We start from the raw sequence: 21,937 nt of genomic DNA, 5'->3' as shown, positions 1-21,937 counted from the left end.
TAAAACAAAGATTGAACGTTTTTTTTTTTTTTTTTTTTTACTGTTTTTTCAGTGAAAGCCTATAGCCTGTCACTGCACTGGTGCTTGCTGAAAGCAGAGCAGGGAGTAAAGCACAACAGAGCACATTTGGGTTAGAGGCCCCTGAGAAAATGTGAAAATCTAAGTGAGCACATCTAGCTCTGTCCAAGGATTGATATTACCTGCTTTTGAAAATCACGCTGTCTGTGTTCTGAGTCCCATCGTTTGAAGTTCTCTGTACAAGTCTAGATTTATGTGAGAGAATGTCAAGACGCTTGGGAGCTCCCACCCACGGTTTTCAGTCTGACATCATTTTATTCTATCCCCTGCACGTCAGGGATTGTCACAGCCTCATGAAACTTTGCACACAGTATGTAGACCCATAGATCATTCATTTCATACACTAGTGTCTTGGTATGTACAAAACAGAGGGCCTAAGGTGCTATTAGTGGTCTACAAAACATTTCTTCAAACACATGAGATATCAACGAATGATCAAATAAATACCTTGAATTCTGAATTCTTGTATTCTGCTTCTAAAGTACTTGTTCTCTGCTTCAAATTTTTTTATTGATCCCAAAGTTATTTGCAGAAAATTTTGACCAAAGAGACCAAAGTCATTTCTAAATGACTTGTTTCTCAAGTGTTTCTCCATCCGCAAATATGTGTTGAATTAAATTGGCAGGATAAAAGATAAAGACAAAGATACTGCTGCTGGACGTGTACTGTTGTGCAGAAAACAGATGAGCAACAAATTGTGTTATAATTCAAAGAAAACTTCAGCATTTTGTTACGTGTATTACTGACCCCTTGGTTCCCAGGCATCACCCTTAATGTGACCACACCTCCCACTGAAATGATAATCGTTAGGGGGATAAAAGCACCACCTCCTTACTGAATGAACAACAAGATCAGTCTTATCTTGGACAACTGATGGCCCTTTGCTATTTATTTCCGCAGCCTATAAACTTTGTTTATCCTCCAACAAAGTGCTTTTACAGCTTTGTTTTGCAAAGGTGGAGTGAAAGAGGAGCCAACATTTAATTAGAAACACTTGTTTCACATTTTCAAGTTCATTACAGCATGCAGGAGGGCAGTGCTAATGAGAAATCTCACTCTTACCATCGCATGAACATCTGTCTTCAAAAGTAAAAAGCCTCTCACATCTACTTCTCAAAACTAATCTCTAACCAGTGGGAGTTGCCCCCACACTGCATTCCAGAGTTGGTAATTGTTGGGGTAACAGGGCTATTCAAGATGCCATAGCTGTTGACTGCTGTTCTCACCATATGTGAATGGCTCTTATATAACAAGGGAGAGACTGATGGAGGTATAGCAAAATTGAACCACTTTCCCTGCTATCCCAACTGTCACGTCTCTCATCTCTGCTGTGTTTTCTTAGGTGCAGTTTTGTTTCACCAGCTCAGGCCTACAATTACTGTATGTGAGGCAAGACACTGAAAAACTTTATTATTCGGTTCCACCGTACAGTGGTGTTGGGTGAAGTGATGACCTCATTATGTTAAGAGACTAACAGAATCCAGTCCAGGGACATTTCCTGATTGCGGTCCCCGGAGTGCCTGGCCTCTGGGTAGAAGGCATCCAGCTGGACACTGTGCTGGGCTGTGTGCTGTAAACAGATGGGCTTTTTTTTTTATACCCTAAGCATACAGGCAAGCCTGGTTTATGTGCATGTGAGTGAGGGAGCACGCACACCCACACACACACACATGCACACACAGACATTATGGATCAGGTCATATTTACAAAATGAGAACATTATCATAGCTATACAAGAGTGTACAGTGGTTAGCTAACATCTCTTTTGTGTAAATCTTTCGGTGTGTGAAACTGTGTAGCTTGATGGAAAAAAAGGGAGCTAATCATGATGTACTGCTTTATAGCACATGACATGAACTAAATATATTATACGCAGAAACATAGTTGATGACTCCTTACATTCAGAGATAGCTTTATTCCCAGATCAGCTTTGCTCCAGATGAATCAGGTCAGTGAGCCAGATGGTGGAGCCAATAGAAGGGCTGGATACGACTAGGAGACAACTCTTAGAGCGCTATAGTGATCCCATAGTCACAGTCCCGTATCTGACACATGAGGAATGGCCTGCTAACATGGGCTGGGCTGCTGCCATGCACCAGAACAACAAGCAGCTGGGAGACAATGGACTGCTGTTTCCCTGCAGAGAAAGAAAGAGAAAAAGGGGAAACAGAAAAAAAATCGAACAAAAGACAATGGTACAATGGACCTAAGTGACTAGCATGTAACTTGATCTTTACTCTTAAATGAATGACCAAAATTAACCATTATTTTTATATTATGTTGATTTCACTAACTTTAACTAAGGACATAAGGCCAAAGACTAGAGTTTAAAAAGCCCGTCCCTTCTGATGTTTTTTTTTTTTTTTTTTAAATTACTGTTGAGTTGATTGTGTTGGAATATTTTGACTTCTGACTGTTAGCTTGTTAATATTCAGTTTAAGTTCATCTGTCACAGGTACATCGCATCACAGGTCCATCTCATTCAGCAATGTCTTATTGACCTAATGTGCTGACTTGAACCTCGTGTAATCCAATTTCCTTGGGAGACATAACTCCTTTCAGTGATTACCTGCTTATTTCAGACCTTGTTATTGTCCTCAAGTTTAACAGACTGAGCTTGAAAATAACTTGCTTCTTTTGCTCTTCAGGCTTGCCCTCTGAGCTGATGTGATGATGAATGCATGACTGGTAATATGCAATGCTAAACTGCACTGCTTTTGCAAAGAGAGTTAGAGGCTGTGTACAAGGGATGTGGAATCCAGTGTGTTATCATGCATCCTACATGATTCAGTCGTGTTTCCTGTTCATGCACTTTTATATGTAAACATACAAATTAAAGTTACATGCACCGATGCACCATTTTTGAGTAACATGTATTTCCATCATACCAAAATAAACACCATTAATTATAACCTTCAGCCTTGGCTACAGCAGGACTTACAATCTTCAGTCCATCATGTCCTGAAATTTGCAAAACAACCCACTCAACATTCAGTTCACAGTGTGTAAACAGCTTTACCATGACATATGCTGTTTTTATAACAATATACAGATTTTATAAGGCATGCAAAAACTATTTGATCTCTCCTTACCAAGATTAGACAGGGCTACAGTGCTACATGAGCAAGTTGTAATTGTGGTTATCTCTGTTATTCAAATTGCTGTGGAAGAAAGAAGAAATCATAGATATTTTATTGAACTCCAGGATGTTTTCATAGTCTGCAAATGGATACACTAGAGAATAGCACTGTGGGAATGAGGGACATTAAAAAAGACCAGTAACACCAGAATAACAGTTCACGGGGTGCAGGTAGTGGAAAAACATTGAAATATGGGTTGAAGGAGTGTTCAGGGTCAGGTGCTTGGGCTATACATGTGACAGCATTGGCGATGAGAGGTGAGAGATGAGAAGTCCACTGTGAATGCAGTAAGCATCTATCACACAAAAATATACCTATATAATAGAAATAGTTAATATTCTGTTTCCCTGGGGGCTATACTGGCAAAATGGATGGACTACTGCTAAAAAATTTGCCCCAAAAAGTTATGAGCTTTGATAAAATGCTTTTTTGTGAGTTGCAACCTCTGACTGTAAAGTAACATTAGCTGTTAAGCTAGTTGACAGGTATACATTCACTATAGATTGGAATGCAGATCATGTGAGTTCAATCACAATACAGTTACATCATATTATGAAGGACTGGTAAATTACATTCATATTTGATGTAAATATGTATTGTGGCTGAATTGATATGGTTTGCACATCAGTCTACTTAACTATTCAACTATTCACCATCACGCTGGTAGTGATGTTAATGTAAGGGATCATCTAGCCTCTAGATAACTCTTGGTGATAATGACTCTTGGTGATAATGACCATCTTGCTCTAAAATCTAGAGCAACATGGTCATTATCACCAAATAAGCCCCAACAGGGATGATTGGAGCAAGGTGGAGAAGAAGAAGGAAAGAAGGAAAGGAAAGAAGAAGTCCAACCTCATTAATGTTTAGCAGTGAGGTCTGCTTATTCTCCCAGATTTGATGACTGAAGTGGCCAGTGAGCTCACTGTTTCGCTTCCTTCCTGTCTCTGATATGTGGCCACTGTGAATACTGTACATTCAGCTGATATAAAACTGATGAAATTAGTGGAGTGTGTGATTGGAAAAAATGGCAACACAACATAACTGAGCAACACAGACACTGAATGGATTGTCAAGAACTGTCGGCTCATCAGTGTTGTTGAGGATGACTGCCTGAAAAAAACCATTAGATTACATTGGGCATCCATCATATAAACCCACCTAAAGAGCAACAGCCTTTTACAAAATACAGTTTTAATATGTTTTAAATATGTGAATATCCATGATTAATCCATGACCACTTTGTGATTAAAGAGATTTAAAAAACTAGCTACATCGATGGAGTCTTGCCCTGCTGGCAGGTGAGGCCTAATGGCAAAATGCACCAGGCATGGATGTGGTGCAATATGGCTGCTGCTGCATAAAATGTCCATTATAACCAAAGCTGCTACATTTACCACAGAGGTTGTGTGCATCCATGCGAGCTTCGAGCTGTGGATCTCTATTTTTTTTTTTTTTTTTTGCCTCTATGCATAGCCTTCCAACAGAGAACAACATGGCTTGCATGCAGCCCACACTCAACACAGATGCAGTTGGTGAAGCAGGTAAAAAAACAAAAAACAAAAAAACAAAAACAAAAGCAAACAAACAAACAAACAAAAAAACCTGCCCTGCCACACCTACACGATGTGCTGTGTCAGCATAAAGCACAATTTTGGCCTGTACAAAATATCTCAGAATCTTTTGGGCAGACCTCTGCTGAGCACATTCATGGTCCTCAGAGGATGAATCCTGTCAAATTTGATTAATTTTGAAACTTGTACAATCTGAGCTAGCCTCTAGTTAGCCAGGCTAGTGAAAACAAACTCCTCTTTAGCAGCACCTTTCCAGACACATTGTGGTGCTTACAGTATGGCACACAAGTGGATTGTGCCTGTATTGACCGGCGGGCAAATTAAAAAATTCTATTGTACAAAAATATTACTCTGAGTGCAAAAATGTGTTTAATCATGCTGGGACCCTGAGCACACAGTTAGCATGAAATTTGAGAAAGGCTGCCGGCTAAGAATTCTCCATGGAGGAAAAACCTGAATATAATAGATTATCCAAATAATCTAAGGAAATACAAAATTAACCTAATGTACTTTGGAATATGAGGTCATGTGATACTTGGCCCAATATGGCATAGTGTTTTTTGTTTCTTTTGTAAGCTTCCATCTAAGAGCAAAATAACGGAAGCTTTACTATCTGAACCCATGAGTTGAAGTGTATTAGGCCCTTTAGCACTGTATTGCCTGTGTCAAAGACACTATATCCTTTGGAGCTCCACACCCTGCAGGGTTGATACTGTCTGACTATTTCTTCCTCTGAAAAGATGCTCAATAACAGGAGTATTTTGGTATGGCTTCATCTGATTATAATTTTATAAGCTCATCCACATTAGACACATTGTCACTCTTGGCTAGAAAAAAAAAGGCAGCCAACTTTTAAGTTAAATCTCAGAGGAAATCTGAGATTTTTTTGTCATGATTTTCTAGACTTGCAAATCACTTTTATCCCTGTGTGAAGCGGAGCCTGTATCTTCTCAGCTCCAAAAATGAAATGGTGCAAAAGTTGAACAGATTTTAACTCTGGCAAATCATGCCACTAGCATGTGTGTGTGTGTGTGTGTGTGTGTGTGTGTGTGTCTTATGCACAAACTTGGTAATTTCACAGAAGTGACTTTACCTTGCGGTTCTATAGGCAGAGCCAATGAACATTTTCTCACTGCTATCTTTTCACAGAAAGTTAATGGTACACAGTGTCACATATACTGTCTGTTCACCCCTAAGACTATGTAGAAGGTTTATTTGAGAATTCACAATCAATATCTAGGAACATAATTACCTGTGGCAATTCAGTGATGACAAACAGATTGAAGAGTTTATCTATCCATGAAGAATGAAAATTGCCAAAGACATTAAGAAAAAAAAAAAAAAAAAAAAAAAACAGAATCAGAATCAAAAAATATTGATCCCAGTGGGGGAAATGGGTAATGCTACCCATGATGAAGAAAAGTAGTATGCAAATAGCATGAAGTGAAGGCACTAAAGGACAACTAATGCTCTCTAAAACAGAATAACCACATACCACTATATAAATCAAATCAAATGTGCAAGTGTCACACTAAATGTATGGGTTCCATGATTTGTTTCAAATGGCATGTGAATGATATACTGCAAACACATTAACGATTCAGTCAAACCCAGTACAGCCAAGCATTAGTGGTCACAGTAATGTGACTACGAGTGGTGGGCCAAAATGATGCAAATGGACATTATTTTGGATAAGTAACAAGTCAGTTTTATGAGGTATTGTGCCATGATGGTGTTTTTGTCAATATTCCTGAAGCCCAAAGGCATGCTCAGTTGTATTTTTTGTTAACAGTGTGAATAAAAGACTCATCATTCCATTGTGGGGGGAAAAAAACACAGAGATCTTATCAGGCACTGTGGTATTTTAAATCGTTTTGCTGTCATTTGTGTGAAGGTTTTTTTTTTTTTTTTTTTTCGAAAACGTATTACCGGACTACTATAATTATTTTTAAAAAGGTAGTCTACTTTATTATTGTTAATACTGCCCAGGTTTGAATTTTCATGCCCCCCACCCCCCAACACACACACACACACACACACACACACACACACACACACACACACCCCAATGTGACCACTGACAGGGCGCATCCTCAGACAAGGCATCGCGCATGCGTGGAGGACAGCGACTCTCCTGATTTGACAACCTTTTAATGTGCCACACAGCTCACTATATTGCAAGGCTTCCCGTTACTAGCGCACCATCTGCACCTGCCTTCTCTGTGGCTGTGGCTGGAGCGCTGGGAGGGGTCATTATTTCGCAGGGAGGAGGAGGCATTTCCTAGACACCGACAGAAGCGTGTAGTCTCAAATTCAGCACCACAAGATTGAGGAAAGCGTCCGGATTGAGGCGATTTTCACTGTTGACTGTGGTTTGATTTAGGAGGACACCATCTTTGGGAATACACAGTGAAACCAACCTTTATACACCTTTTGTGGACCTGCAAGAACCAGGTAAGGTGCGTAGTTTGTCAGACGCTGTGATTGTCAACTCGGTATCTTTTTCTCCTTTTTTTTTTTTTTTTTTTTGCTAGCAGCCTAGTAGCAGTCTTACTGCACTACTGACTGACTCGCCGTGCTGCTAACGTTAGCCAAGGCGAGGTCTGGCTGTTCATTCACTAGTGTGCTTTAGCTAATGAGATACATACATCCCCGCGGCTGATACTCACATCAGTATAATATCATATCATCGCAGGTTTTAGCGTTTCTATCGTTAAATATAGCTACTCCCAGACTTAATTTGCTGAACAAGGCGATTTCCATTTCATGCTAGTAGTCGCCCACTCCGCTACGTAAACTGAACGCCGAGCACTGCTATCCAGCGAGCCCCGGTGCTGAAAGCCTGCTCCGCCTGACTTACGGGAGTCTGCTGGGCAAAGAAAAGCTAGCATGCTAGGCTAGTACAACAGCTAAGCTAACTGACACCGGCCACTTTTATGCCAGTAAAATCACTGTCTCTGTTGTGAAATAAGTTACAGGCTTGCATTGACCGTGTTTTATGTTTGACGCGTCGGTTGGTAACCGTTGCCTTTCTTCCCGGATTTAAAATACCCCTTTTGCGCCTTCCTCCTTGTAGTGTTTGCATGCCCTCCTTCTCATCACGGGTCGTGCTCCTTAATGTCTTTGTCTGTCAATTTCGCCTCTGTTAAACTGCTTTCCCCCCCAGGTATAGGCATGTAAACTACTCAGACTGTATCTGTGGTCGGTCACTGAACTAGCAGTGGGTATAGTCTAGCGTTACTTTGCTAATTATTTTGAATTCTCAATTACGCCGCCCTCCTTGAGTTATCGCTAAGGGTTTTAAGTAAGAGCACAGCCTTATTCAGGTAGAGGCTTATCGTGAGCCAAGGGCTGTCGACTGGGACTACCAAGCCTCACCTTTTCCTCTGCTGGTGTTTGATTTTTGTACTGATTCTCTCTTTCTCTTGTGCATATCACCTCTTTCGACGATTAAATCGATTCTGTTGTTATTAGTTACCTGATATGACTGTATACAGTAACACACATAGTCTGGCAGTCAAGCTTGACAGGTTTATGTGTCAGCCATCCCTTGTTGGGCAGTGACTAGCGTGGTTTCAGAGGTCACATACTCAGCTGAAGCTCTGATGAAAAACCCTCTGTCTGTGTGTGAGCCATATGGCATTGGACTGTAAATATTGTCTGGCCGCCTTTTATCACATACTGCAGCCTACCATTGGCTACTAATTTGAATTGAAAATTGGCATTGATTTACTATTCGCTGATTATTGCAGCTACAAAACTGTAATCAGCACAGACAAGAGGGTTGGCAGTTTGAAATCAAAGTTCGAAATACTGTGTGTGTGTGTGTGTGTGTGTGTGTGTGTGTGTGTGTGTGTGTGTGTGTGTTGCATGTATCAGTCAATCTGTGTGAACTGTGCATTTAATAGTTTAGTGGAATGGACCTTTTGTGAGTCAGTGCAGTTTGCCACATTCTGTTCCTGTAACCAGAGCTGTGTATGGAATCTCAGAGGCCTGTAGGGGTCACATAGTGGCTGTATTTAGACTCTGAACTTTTGATTGGCATGGAGGTATGCTCACAGGGCACTGACTCACTCTCAGTGGGCTGTGTGGTGCTGTGTGTTTTCCCCCATATGTTTTCCCCTGCTACTGATGAGCCAGAGTGGACAGTCTGCACAAAAGGAGGCTCATTTGAACAGGTTTTATTGAAAAGTTCACATTTTAAATGCTGCCACCTGGGAGAAATAATGCCTCGGGGCAGTTTATTAGTGGATGATAGCACTCAGAAAATATGTGGTGAGATACTGTATCATTGAACATGGGTGGGTGACCTCCCAAAACCTGAGCATTTAGCAAAAACAACAGATGGAGAGCTACACCCATAACATCAGTTGTACACAGTACAATAAAACTGTGTTTCATCGTTCTGTGTCTCAATCAGTCACACCGTATGCATTTGAATTTTTTCTCTTGTGCTTGTTCAGAGGCTGGGCAGCGAAACAGTATGGTGAGGAAGAAGATTTAGATTTCTTCTTGCTACTTATAAGCTGTATTTGTTTATCTCTATCTATCCATCTGCTCAGTGCCAGCTTTTACGCGAGGCTTAATTTGTTTCATCTTTTGTATACTTTATTTTTTATTACTTTGTAAAAGGACAAGCATGCTTTAGTTATCGATACTGCCTGAATTTGTTCATTTTTGCACAAACATAAATTGAGATGGACAGTTTACTTAAAGTTTGGTCAGAATGAGAAATTTGCATCTAGCAAAATTATTTTGTCCTTTTTGACAGATCTTTGTGCATACTTCAGTTAATTGAAAACAACAATGTCCACTTGCTTCAGTGATAGTGACTTTAATTTGGGAAAAACAAAAAAACAAACAAAAAAACCAAACAAAAAACCCCCCCCAAAAAACAATACAAACAAACAAACAAAAAAAACAGAGCCTAGTTTTTTTTTCCTTTTCAGATTGATATTTTTACATACTGACATATTTCAAAGGCAGTAGTTTATTTGACAAGCACTCCGGCTCATATCATAGTCAGCATAGTAAAAGTCTTGTTTGGAGTACAGTGTTGCATTTTTCATCCCTTATTTGGCTACAAATGCTTTGCACCTGTGCCATGGGATTTTTATTTATATTTTGTGTTACATGCCATGATTTTTTAGACTCTGATGGGAGTCAGTGTGGTGTGCTATCCAAATTCTAGTTGGCCCCTCCATATTTTAGGATTTCATTGGCCCAATAGTGAATGGTAGATTAAACCCTTCAAGGACTAACATTGTCTAGAGACAGTCTAGCTTAGAATCACCAAGCCTCATCACTTGCCCCTCATTCTTCAATTCATAATACAGATTGTCAGTGCTTGACAGCCACCTGTATGTAATTTTTGGGCTTAGTTAGGTCATTTGTGGCTCATAGCCTGTATTTTGTTTCACTTTGGATTAGGAAAAGCTGTAATTTATGGGTGAGACTAAACAATCAATGGCAGTCAGGACTGCATTGTGTTCCTTGTCTCCTGGGAGAGGAAGCAATATTGGCTGAACACCATCTGACCCCCTGTTGTTGTACAGCCCTAGGGTAGCCATGGCACCCCCATTGACTGGAACAGAATTGTCTCTCCACTGCCGTCTTCTCACACTCCAGCTCTTGGACAAATGTTTGATGCTGTTCAAGAGATGAGAGATGAGGCAGTAGAAAACAACACAGAGCAATCAATAGTTGTAGCTCTCTTCTCTGTATGCCTTCCACATCAATTTCAACTCTCGTGACTACAGGCTTTGTATTACCCTTATTCTACACTGGGAAACTGCATGGCCCTGAAAGCAAAGCTATAATGATACATTGTTGCTCTAGTATTCACACTACAGAGATAGGCAAGGTTATTCCGCAAATGAGGCCTCGCTGTAGTGAGCTACCAAGTTGTTCTGCCCGTCTTTTTCATGCAACTTTAATTTGATTGATATGAAGTATTGATAATTTTCACTGGAACAAAACAAAACAAAACAAAACAAACAAAAACAAACAAACAAACAAACAAACAACAACAAAAAAACATCTTGAGATCAAACCAAATATTGTTATTGAAGTAATGGGAGCAATGTCAATTTGACAGTTATCTTTATATTTTTTCATTCTAGATGTGAATGGGCCATAAGACTGTATATTCCCATTCATCTTAGCGCTTTACATAATACATGTTATAATCTTATTACTGGCCCATCTAATAAGTCAGCTCTAAATCTGTATGCATTTGTTGTTTTAAATTCTATTTTTATTTTTATTTATTATTATTAACAAAACTGCAATTGTTCATACTTAGGATGGGGTATATGAATTGTTTGCTTTGTAGGTACTTTAGGCTGTATTTCTTTGTCATATATTATTGTCAAAGCTGTTTTGTGTGCCCACAGAACCTGCGACATGGACAAACATTAGATTAGTCTATTGTTTATATGACACTACACCACATATGGGCCATCCAGATGCCCCGGCAATGGTTGGAAGTGTGGTGTCAGCAGCATTTTGGTGCAGCAACAGAGAATGAGGTCATTGTCCTCAGTTCCTTTTCACGTCTGTTTGTCTGCCTGAAGCCACACCCACACCCACAATATCCTGCAAATGTGCTGCTGCTGTGAAAGTTTACATTGTCACAGCCTAGCTCAATACTCTATAAAAATAATCATTAAAAAGCAGCACTCTTTCATCATGGGTGAGAGGGGAAGTTAACACTTTATGTCATTGCAAGTGCATCATGTGTTTATGAAAAGTATTCACACAATTTTCACATTAGGTCATGACATAACCCATAAAAATGTATATGAGGGAAATAACTGAGGGAAAAAAACACTTCAAATGTCCTTTAATTAATCTTTGAAAGATCAGGAATTCAAAGGAAATGCCTTTATTGCCAAATGGCCAAACCATTTTAAATACATAATGAGGAAATACCAAAATTCAGTATTTTTTTAAAACAAAAATGTAACTGTGCAGAGCTAAATTTAGCCAAAAGTAGAATATACTCCAGCTGTCAGCTCAAGCTGAAATAAATTGAACGAGTTTTGTAATAGACTGCTGTAATGTAGCCAGCTCAGACTAATAACCTGCTGCTGCAATGTTTGTATGGACCTCAGCCAACAGTAGGATTCATGTAAAACCGAGCTGGCTAACTAATTAAGTAGTGAACTTATGGCACTCATGTCTTTCACCAGCTTTAATTCAAAAACAACACATTCACTAACCTAAAATATTGTACAATCTGTTATTGTACAACTGTTTAGACATATACAAGTATTTATGTATTACCTGGTGGCTAATGCTGACATAAGTGTTGATTTTCACCATAAAGTTTATGGAAAACAGGTTGAAAAGCCAGCATTTAAAACTGATGTCCTCTTATTGGGGTTCTTCAGCTAAGACATTTGCTATAGAAAATAGTATTTCTGCTCAGTATTGCGTTAGTTACTATCAAAATTTAAATGATGAGGGGAGGAGCAAATGGGGGACATGTTGATACACATGTCTAATCAAAGGCACATACTGAATTCATAATGTAATTTAATAGATCATTGTGTCATTCCTGATGTGTTTCTAATGCACTGCTAACATGTTGGTAATGTATTTATGATGCTTAATGATATATGCTCACAACACATTTATGAGAATTTTAATGATTTAAAAAAAAAAAAAAAAAAAAAACCTTGCTGACAGGCAACAGCAGACGGCTGTTTTTCAGACACTGCCAACGCAGTGGTAGCCTGTTGTTACCTGCGTGCCTTTTGTCTGCAGGCTGTAGTGGCTGGTACATTTCCAGTATAAACCTCCTCCTTTCACTACTCTATTCCCCCGTTACATTTTTAAAATACAGTAAAAACCTCCAACTGAAGTCTGATTACCTGCCTGAGAGATAGGTAAGAGTTCACAATTATTATTATTAAGCACAAAAATTTACCGTCATTTGGCTGGAATTTGATTCCACACCCTCATCTATAATTCTTGGTATGCTTTACTGCATTTTATATTAGTAATAAGTTTTGTTATTGTTCACATCTGAGAGAATCACCCCAGTGGTGACTCACAGAAAATGATGTTATGGCCATTTGCCTTTTCTGGCTAGCCTTCAATGATTCATCATCAACATATTCCCAGAGATAGTTTAGGGGCTTTGTTTCTTTCCTCAGTGCCACATGTATGCAGCCATGAGCATATGATCAAATCCTTGCAGATTCCTCTAACAGCTCTCTCTCCTGTGTTTTTTTTTTTTTTTTTTTTTGTCACTTTTAAATTTTTTATTCGATGCAGCGTGAAAATTGAGCTCTTAAATTTAGTTTCCTTACTAGTATTCCTCTTAAACACAACTACATTAGCCAGTGTAGCCAAGTTTAATTGCACTTCCAGTTTGAACTTCCCTGTGCCTACAGTGCAGTTTTAAAAAAAAATGCAGCACAGGGGGTGTGAAGAGCAGGGGACAGGAGAGGGGGGGTTTAGGGTTGGGCTGAATGGGTGAGAAGAGGAACTGCCTGGAGTATTTGTGGGTATGTGCATGTGCTGATGGGTGAAGGAGTTTTTTTTTTTAAATCATCAAATGACATTTCTAAAACGGAGCACTAACTGCTCTTAATCTCAAGACAGCAAATCGAGACAGATTTAGTGAAACAACAACAAAATGTGACATTGTTGTATTTCATGACTAAATAGCTCCAATATGGGTTAACAACTAAAGAATTTGTTTTACTGTGGAGTTTCCCTTTAAAAGGCTATTTGTTTAGGTTCAATGTTCGCATTCCTAGTTTCAAAGTTACTTTTCTTGATGACAGATATATTAATAAGCACTAAGTTACTTATATGTGGAGTGAAAGCACATTGTTAACACTGAATTGGCTCCTAAAAGCTCTCTGCTCTCCATGTTTGGGCATTATTTATTTGATTAAGGGCATGCAGCTGATCAATTGTTGAAGGCAATCTTTAAAATTAGCAAAGCATGCAGATCAAGCACCCCTTTTACTAAATTAAAGCTGTTCTTTGATAACAACTTCTTTAATTAAGGGGTGAAATTACCTGTGATAAAGTTTTAACTGGCTCACTTGAAAAGCAGCATGGAGATGGAGTGGGAGTTTGTAACACATTAAGGGAATAGAGTCAGGGAGACTCAGGGAGCACATTCTGACAGCACCTTTGCTCATTATGAAGCAACTGTGTCTTGAGACAAAGTTAGTGCTATGCCAAGCCACTGCCGAGATTTTTCAGGACTCGTCTAATGATTCTACCCCAGCCTCCCACAGATGTCACAGTCACCAGGGCAGGGTTATTGATTTTGACAAGATAGAATTGTTAATGGTATCTTTTTTTGTTTGGCGGTGGCCGTATCAGTTTCGAGCTTCTGCAGCAACAACAAAGCTTTTGTTCACTCTTTAGCAGTGCACGAACACAGTGACACCTAATTCACACAATTGATCCAATTGAAAGTGGATCAGATCATCGCCTTTTTGAGGGGTTGACACTTTAGAATTCATCTTATTGCTGTGGACTGGGATTAAAGATGATGACTTTTTATGCCGTATTTTCCATCTTTTTTTTTTTTTTTTTTTTTTCGGACATAACAGCTGAGAGAAAGAGAGACAGGGAAGGGGTGTGAGACAGGGTGCATAACAGACGACAAAGGTCCCAAGCTGGATTCAAACCCAGAAAATCATGGTTACACGGTACATGGCATGCCTTGGATCACTGAGCCACCATGTTTTATGACCATAAGCAATTTTTTCAAAGTTGTGGCTGTGTGTCCAAGATATTTTGACTGTAGTTGTCATGGTGGAGCACATTCATTTTGGAGCGGCAGTGAAATATCAGTGCTTCATGACAAGCATTTATTATTTGCAGCTTTTAGGCCCTCCATGGAGACACTTTACACAGTGTTTGTGTTGTCTTTCTCTTTTCTTATGGCTGAACCTAGCAATTTGGCACATCGAGACACAAAACATTTCTGATGATGCAGATATGCTCTTATCCAAATCATGGGAAACCTATATGTTATTTATCCATGATACTGAGACATTTAATCACTAATGCTGTCTAACTGTTGGTTTTCACAATGACTCTAAGCTTGTTTCCTTCATAGTACTTACAGTCTTCTTTGAAGTACATAGTGATTGGGATATGTGAAATCATGTGACAGTATTATCTGACAACTTCTAATCACCACACACTTCAAAAATGTTTTTGTTGTATATTTTTATGTATTGACAAGAAAAATGTGTGTGAATTGGAGAAAGCAAAATGAGGGGTAGTATAGGGCTTGTTCCACTGTCAGTTCAAGCAGTGAGGAGAAAAGTACTCTAGTGATAGAACCAGGCAAGTGGAAAGCTGTTGTTTGGTGGATTGTTGGTGAACTCTACATACCTTTTGCTGATAGCAAAGGGTTTGTAGATGTAAAATATGTAGGCCTTACTGAGTGAGGACCAACAATGTGGTCTGCCTGTGATTTTGACTAACACCGGGCTACTTATTTGCAAACATTCAGGGTCATTCTTGCTTGCACAAACTTTGTTTCCTTCACCCTGTGGGGCCATGCTAATGCAGTCTCTGGTGCTCATTCATTCTTATCTGGGAGTGTTCTTTCTCCCTCTCTCTCTCTCTGCAGTATCTTTATCCTCCCCTGTGCCAGGGACACCTTATTGTTCTTTTGATTCTATCAAAAAGAAAAAAAAATGGAGGGGAATCTTGCTTTAGGGCATTTGGGTCTCTCAGTCTCTCCTCCCCTCAACTGTTCTGTCGTTCTGCAACAACCTGCGTCGCTCTCTGCCTGTCTCTCTCTTTTTCTTGCTCTCTCACTCTCTTTCTCTCCACCCCCAACATGAGCTACATCTGGGACCAGCATGAGCCCCAAATTCTGGCTCAGCTCCTCCCCCACAGTGTGTATTTTGCATGGGGGCATTAACTTTTGTATTGTTGGTGGACTGCTTTTCTTTTCCTCTCTTAAAGGACAGGTTCTGCATTTTTCAGCCCAGGCCATATTAAAATGTCACTTACAGTGTTTCCTCTCTGGCTGTTTTATGGCAGTGGTGGCACTAGATTTTTGATATCCTTCGCTGTTTTAGTTTTGGTTCTAGTACAGATTGTTGTACTAAAACGTATATTTGGACACATATTTTGGATTTTGTTTGAATAGTTGCTTCTAAGTACTAGAACATTGTTGGTTTGTGCTTGCTGAGGCAAATTGGGATGCACAATTACGTTTTGTTAATTTCCTATTTAACATAAGCTTGGTGTTCTTACTGTGGTGTAACATCATGGATGAGTGAATGTAGAGGAAACACTATCTATACACATCTATAACAGGAAATAGAACAACTTCACCACCAACAATACTGAGGAGAAACTTACAGCTCTACTGCAGCCTCTTGGTAGTTGTCAACACAGTCCAGCAGGGCGCCAGTTTTCAACCTCAGAAACCATTGCAAATCTTCCTTTTTGAAAATTGTAAAATTGCTGAAAAATGCTAAAACAATAATATGCCAATATTATGCTTATATGATTGATGGATGCCCACAAAGAGAACAAACTCAAAATTTTCCTCCACAGGGAATACTTAACAAAAGAGTATCCATTTATCTTCAGTTGAACACCATGTTGCAGATTGGAAATTTCCAAGAAAAAAAATTCAGTCACAAGTTCAAGTGAATGCAGTATTAACCAACATAGCAGCAGGACGTGTGTGGATGTACACAAGGCAATGCATTATCAGAAATGCTAAATAAGACTTGTTGGAAAGCACCATCTGCAACTATTTTTTGGCTGGACAGCTTTGGTATTTGACTGTTACAGTTTGGCCAAAAACATAAAAAGAAGTATATGTGCCCGAAGCTTCAAAGTTAGGATCTTCATCATTTGACATCAAATTTAATTGAAAAAAAAAATAAAAAATCTGATGGTGCTTTATGAGGACCTCATCAATTGCTATATATTTTTCCATGACCAGACTAAAACAACTGTTTCTCTCCATTTACTCTCCCTTCCTAGAGGTACACAGCTGTGGTAGATGTTTTTATATCCACCTGTACAAATTATTATAATCATTATTTTTATGATTACTTGTTCTTGGAAAACAAAACAAAACAAAAAAAAACTTTACATGAGATGTAGTTCTGTAGTGCTCTACAATAAAATAAATAAATAAATAAAAATGCATCACAAGGCCAAAAAACAAACAAACAATAAAAATAATAAAATTAAACAAAAAGACAGTGGACACTAAAATATATAAGTGAAAGTTAATCAGAGTCCAGTAACAATAATAAAATATGAAATAATTATTTTTAAAAAAGGGAGTAAAATTATTAATTAATTAAAAGTCAAATTAAGTAAATTGGTTTTTAGATGTTGTTTAAAAATCTTCACATCTCACATATTCACAGTCCACATCTCTTATAGCTCTTGGTAGGATACTCTATAGGCCTAATTTTGGAGCATAGTTTAAATAAAGCTGCACTGTGTATGTTCTTGTGCGAATAATCGTGAGTGTTTAAAAACCCAGCAGTGGAAGATCCAAGAGCTTATAAGGGATTATAAAATATCAGAGTCTGCAATGTTAGCCAGTCAAAAATCATTAGAAGCCTTAAAAACAAGTAAAATATCCTTAAAATCTATTCTAACAGATACTAAGAGCCAGTGGAGTGTAGTTAAAACCAGGGATATATGCTCTCTCTTCTTTGTTTTTGGTTAATTTATTAATCAATTGCAATAATCTAATCCATTGATTGCAATAATCTAATCCAGTGGTTCTCCAGTGTTTTCAGGCCAGGGACCCCTTGGAGAGGAGAATTTATTTTCAAGAACCCCTCTTGACCAAGCAATCAGTTGCGAGAGGATTAACAGTTTTCAACTTATTTGTTGCCCTTGCCCCAGACATAACCTCATACAGTCCAACCATTGAGCCAGCATGGTCAAATTTACCATTTGTATCCTCTGGCAGGTCTATTCCTCATCCTTTGCTATGAAGAAATCTGTTGGTTTTCCACCATCCCCCATGTGTTTTGTTGCCTGGCTGACTTCATAGCTTCAACTTTGACTCAAACATTTTTTCATGGGACGTGAAGTGAGCAGTGTTCTTAGCCTAACAGAAGTACGATTGACATCATTAAGATTAAGTGAAGTGTCCCAACAAATCAGAAACACTTTCGTCTCAACGCAGTTTTAACAATTATTTATTCGTGTTTTATCAGTTATTTCGCAGACACTGTGGCCATGTGTCATGGAACCCCAGGGGTTCGCCGAACCCACTTTGAGAACCAGGTCACCTTCTTTATGTGTGAAGTAAAATGTAGCTCTGAATCGAGAACAATGCACAGGTATGCTACTTCTGATTTAATCTTGGGAGCCAGATGCCCAAGTTTGCAAGAGAGTATTTAGAGTCTTTTAGCTTGGGGCTCACTAAGAGTATTTAATTGTTTTTCTTCATTTAAGTTCAAGAAGTTATTGCTCATCCATTTTTTGACTGCTGCCATCTCAGTAGTCAGGGAACATAGGGCATTTTCTTTATCAGGCTTGAGTGAAATATACAGCTGCATGTCATCAGCATAACCATGAAAATGATGTTTATATTCCCTGATATCATTACCTAAAAGGAGCATATATAGTGAAAAGAGGAGTGGACCAAGACAGCTTCTCTGAGCAACGTCAAAGGGCAAATCATGGTACTGATACATTATGTCAAATAATAACAAAACATTTCCTTTGTGAGATGTTTAAACCAATTTAACACAGTTCCGGAGAGCCCAACCCAGTTCTCAATATGATTGATAAGAATATCATAGACAAATGTGTTGAACGCAGCACTAATAATATGTAATATGTCACTGACAACTTTAACAGGGGCCGTCCCTGTGCTGTGGCTATCCCTGAAACCTGATTCAAACATTTCAGAAACATTGTTTTAATCAGAAAACTATTAATCTGGTTAAATAACTTTTTGCGTAAAACCTTTCTTAGAAACAGTAAAGATCTGATATAGGTCTACAATTATTTAAAACACTGTCCAGGTTTATTTTTTTCAGTAAGGGTTTTACAGCTGCAGATTTGAGGGAATCAGGAAAATCCCAGTGTCAAGGTGTGTGTCAACAGTATCTCTGACAGAGTTTAAAACACAAATAACAATTTTTAAAACATGCACTGGAAACAGGGTCAAGAAAACAGGTGGAAGATTTACACTGATGCAATCCTGCAATATTGATGGTCTGAAATCTGCCCTTTTTTTTTCTTTCGGTTGACTATCATAGCTGTGAGCATTTGTGACAATCTCTGCTCTAACAGAGGACACAATGTTGCAAATTTCTCACATTTTGCAGGAGATGCTTGACTGAAAAGGTGACAGACTGGGCCAGGATTCAGTAGTCAATTTATAGTTGTGAACAGTGTTCTGGAGTTGCTGCTACCCTCTGTTATCACCCTGGAGAAACTGGCAGAGTGTATAGCAGAGTTAAAATAAGCACTTTTACCCTTGAATCTGTTGTAGTGGACCACTAGTCAAGATTTTCACCATTTTCTCTCAGCTGCTCTACATGAGCTTGAGTTTAACCAAGGTGATGGTTTACCATGGCATAGTCTGTTTTTCACCTTTAACAGGGCCACATTCAGGATGTTAACCTAGTTGTTATTAAATAAATCAGTCATCTCACTTACTGAAGAATTAATACCAGGTAGATAAGAGTAGCATGCCACCTCTCAGAATTTAATATCTGCAGCAACGTTTACAAACTTTTTTTGTGCTTTTTGTTAGACACAAATATGCATCAAAACATACACAGAAGTGGTCAGACACAGTGATATAAGTCACCATGATTTTAACACTGCCACAGCCATATGACATCACCGGATCAAGGGTATTATTTTGATGATATGTGGGCTCATTGATATACTGAGTGAGATTTAGGTTTTCTAGTACAGCTTTGAATTAAACAGTCATGGAATTAGAAAGATAATTTACGTGGATGCTGAAATCACCCGCAATAACAGTTCTATCATAGGTCAGTACAACGCAGGATATAAATTCAGAAAATTCACATAAAATGGCATGGATTGTGTTTGGGAGGGTGATGAATGATAGCAGTGACCCTCCTTACCAAGAAGTACACAGCACAGCAGTGGTAGATGTTATGTATACCCACCTGTCCACCTGTCCAAATTATTATCATCATTATTATTCTTTGGTTTTTGAAATACAGGCTACAAGGCAGCAGTCGGCTTGGTGATTTTTATCAGTCTAATAAAGTCACCGTGACTCAACAAATGCAGATGAGTTGGGTTATGGAGAAGTGATCAGAATGTTTTCAGAAGTGCAGGATTTCTATGTGTGTATGTGTGTGCACGTGTGGGTGGATGGGTGCACATACATGCTTATCAGTATCTAAGAAAGCCCTTAGACTTCAAAGAAGTGTGAAAAGGTGGTTGAAGGTTGTATAAGCATAGAGGCTTCTCATTTTCAAACTGTATCACTACTGTTGTACCAAAAAGATGTCAGTGGTTACTTGAAAGGGAATACATAGTTTATAGTTTATTAGGTTCCTCATTAGCTAAAGTTATAAAAGCAGTCATTCTTTCTAAGATACACACAAAAGATTTAACATTGACCTCAAAATTAATCACGAAAATGTAGATATACCATGATTAAAACCTTGTATGTCATCCAGAAATCTATTTCGTAGACTAAACAAGGATTGGAGACAGCATTGTATGATTTAAATTTTGCTCCTTTCATGCTAGAGCAATTAAAACAGTTGTTGGTCTAAACCTGATCAGTTTGGCACAGAAAAAAGTAATTACTGTGGAAAGCAGTTGCTTTTCTGCCATGGTCTTTTTATGTTGATCCACATACATTGCTGCATGGTTGCTGTAAAAGGGGGTTTGCCTTTAATTGCCCTCTGAAGGGAAGTTTGGACGATATTTGCTCTGTGCCACAGTGCAAAGCTATGTGTTCAAGGATTCATCTTGGGTATTTGCTAGAAGGGGCTCAAAAATATACACATACATATAGATGTTCAGCCTGTTCTTTCACTGCAGCATCCAGCAGAAACACTCTAGCGGGTATAACCTCACCCACCTCTTCAAGATGCATAAACCATGTATATTTGGCCTGCTTTCAAACTAATTTTAAACACATTTGTTGTATTTTTGGCAGTCTACCATGATCATGGTTATTTTCACTTTAATGTGTTACTTTGCAAGTGGACTACATGCAAGATGGTATGAACTGATATCAATGAAATGTTTGCAGGTACAAAGAATAGCCCTTTAGCAAGCCTGAAGTGCCAGTCAAGGCTGAGTGATATCTCAGCATTACCATAATCAGGACATTTCATAAGATGCAAGGTGTTACTGTCAGTGGTATGATTTATGTCCTATTTTCTATTAACCACATTACCACCAATTCCTCATTATGCTTGGCATGTATAATGAAGCTACCAGTAGTTGCAGCTGCGGTACTAGTGGACCAATAACAGTTTTGAAGAACATTTAAAAAATAATAATACAAAAAAAACCCAAAAAACAATAATAATAGAGTCATCATACAGTTTTAAGTGTCTTTTGGTAAGATGTGAGGCATTCAAGCATGAAATAAAGGGGCTGGGCATGGGTAAAATGCCAGCAGGAATTTGGCATCTACAATGATGAAAGCATGCCATTATGACTGACTCACATCCACAGGACATTATTTTAACAATAGCATCATAATTAGGGCCCTTGCCTCTCTGTTTTTTTTTTTTGTTTTGTTTTGTTTTGTTTTGTTTTGTTTTTTTTTTTTTTTTTTTTTTTGTTTTTTTATCCTAGTAAAATTTAAGGGGAAAAAGTTCTAAAAAGGAGAAAAAACATATCATCTGTCTGAAGTACCACGATGGGCTGTGTCTTTCTACAGGATGAGGGGGGGTGTTAACAAAAAGTTTCAAAGAAATGAAGTCACAGACATGGGCTTGCAGGACCAGAGATATATTTTAGAGTTGAATTTTGCATAGAAGTGAAAAATGGAAGGGCTGACAGACAGCAGAAGCAATAATGGATCTTCTATTGGCCTATGCCTTGTTTTAACACACATCATTTTTCAAGGGTTAGATTGTTTTTTGTCAACCTCATCCCCAGTAGTCAGACTCTATCCTGATAGTGGCCTACTCTCAACAT

The 21,937-nt window shown here is 38.6% G+C and overlaps 1 protein-coding gene across 2 annotated transcripts in view; it reads left to right on the top strand.

Annotated features, from left to right (window-relative positions):
• The first annotated feature begins 6,993 nt into the window (after nt 1-6,993).
• ctnna2 (catenin (cadherin-associated protein), alpha 2) overlaps nt 6,994-21,937 on the top strand; it is a 438,985-nt gene continuing 424,041 nt past the window's right edge. Inside the window, exon 1 of one of the 2 annotated variants that reach the window (XM_030048073.1) lies at nt 6,994-7,246. The gene's annotated coding sequence lies outside the window, so the exon portion shown is untranslated. Of the gene's footprint in view, nt 7,252-21,937 lie in introns of both variants that reach the window. The other variant, XM_030048108.1, reaches the window with a different exon arrangement.

The sequence above is a fragment of the Myripristis murdjan genome, chromosome 1 (genome assembly GCF_902150065.1).
Source record: "Myripristis murdjan chromosome 1, fMyrMur1.1, whole genome shotgun sequence".
NCBI lineage: Eukaryota > Metazoa > Chordata > Actinopteri > Holocentriformes > Holocentridae > Myripristis > Myripristis murdjan.
The sequence above is the reverse complement of the archived record's forward strand: the minus strand, read 5'-3'. Positions and strand labels throughout refer to the sequence as shown.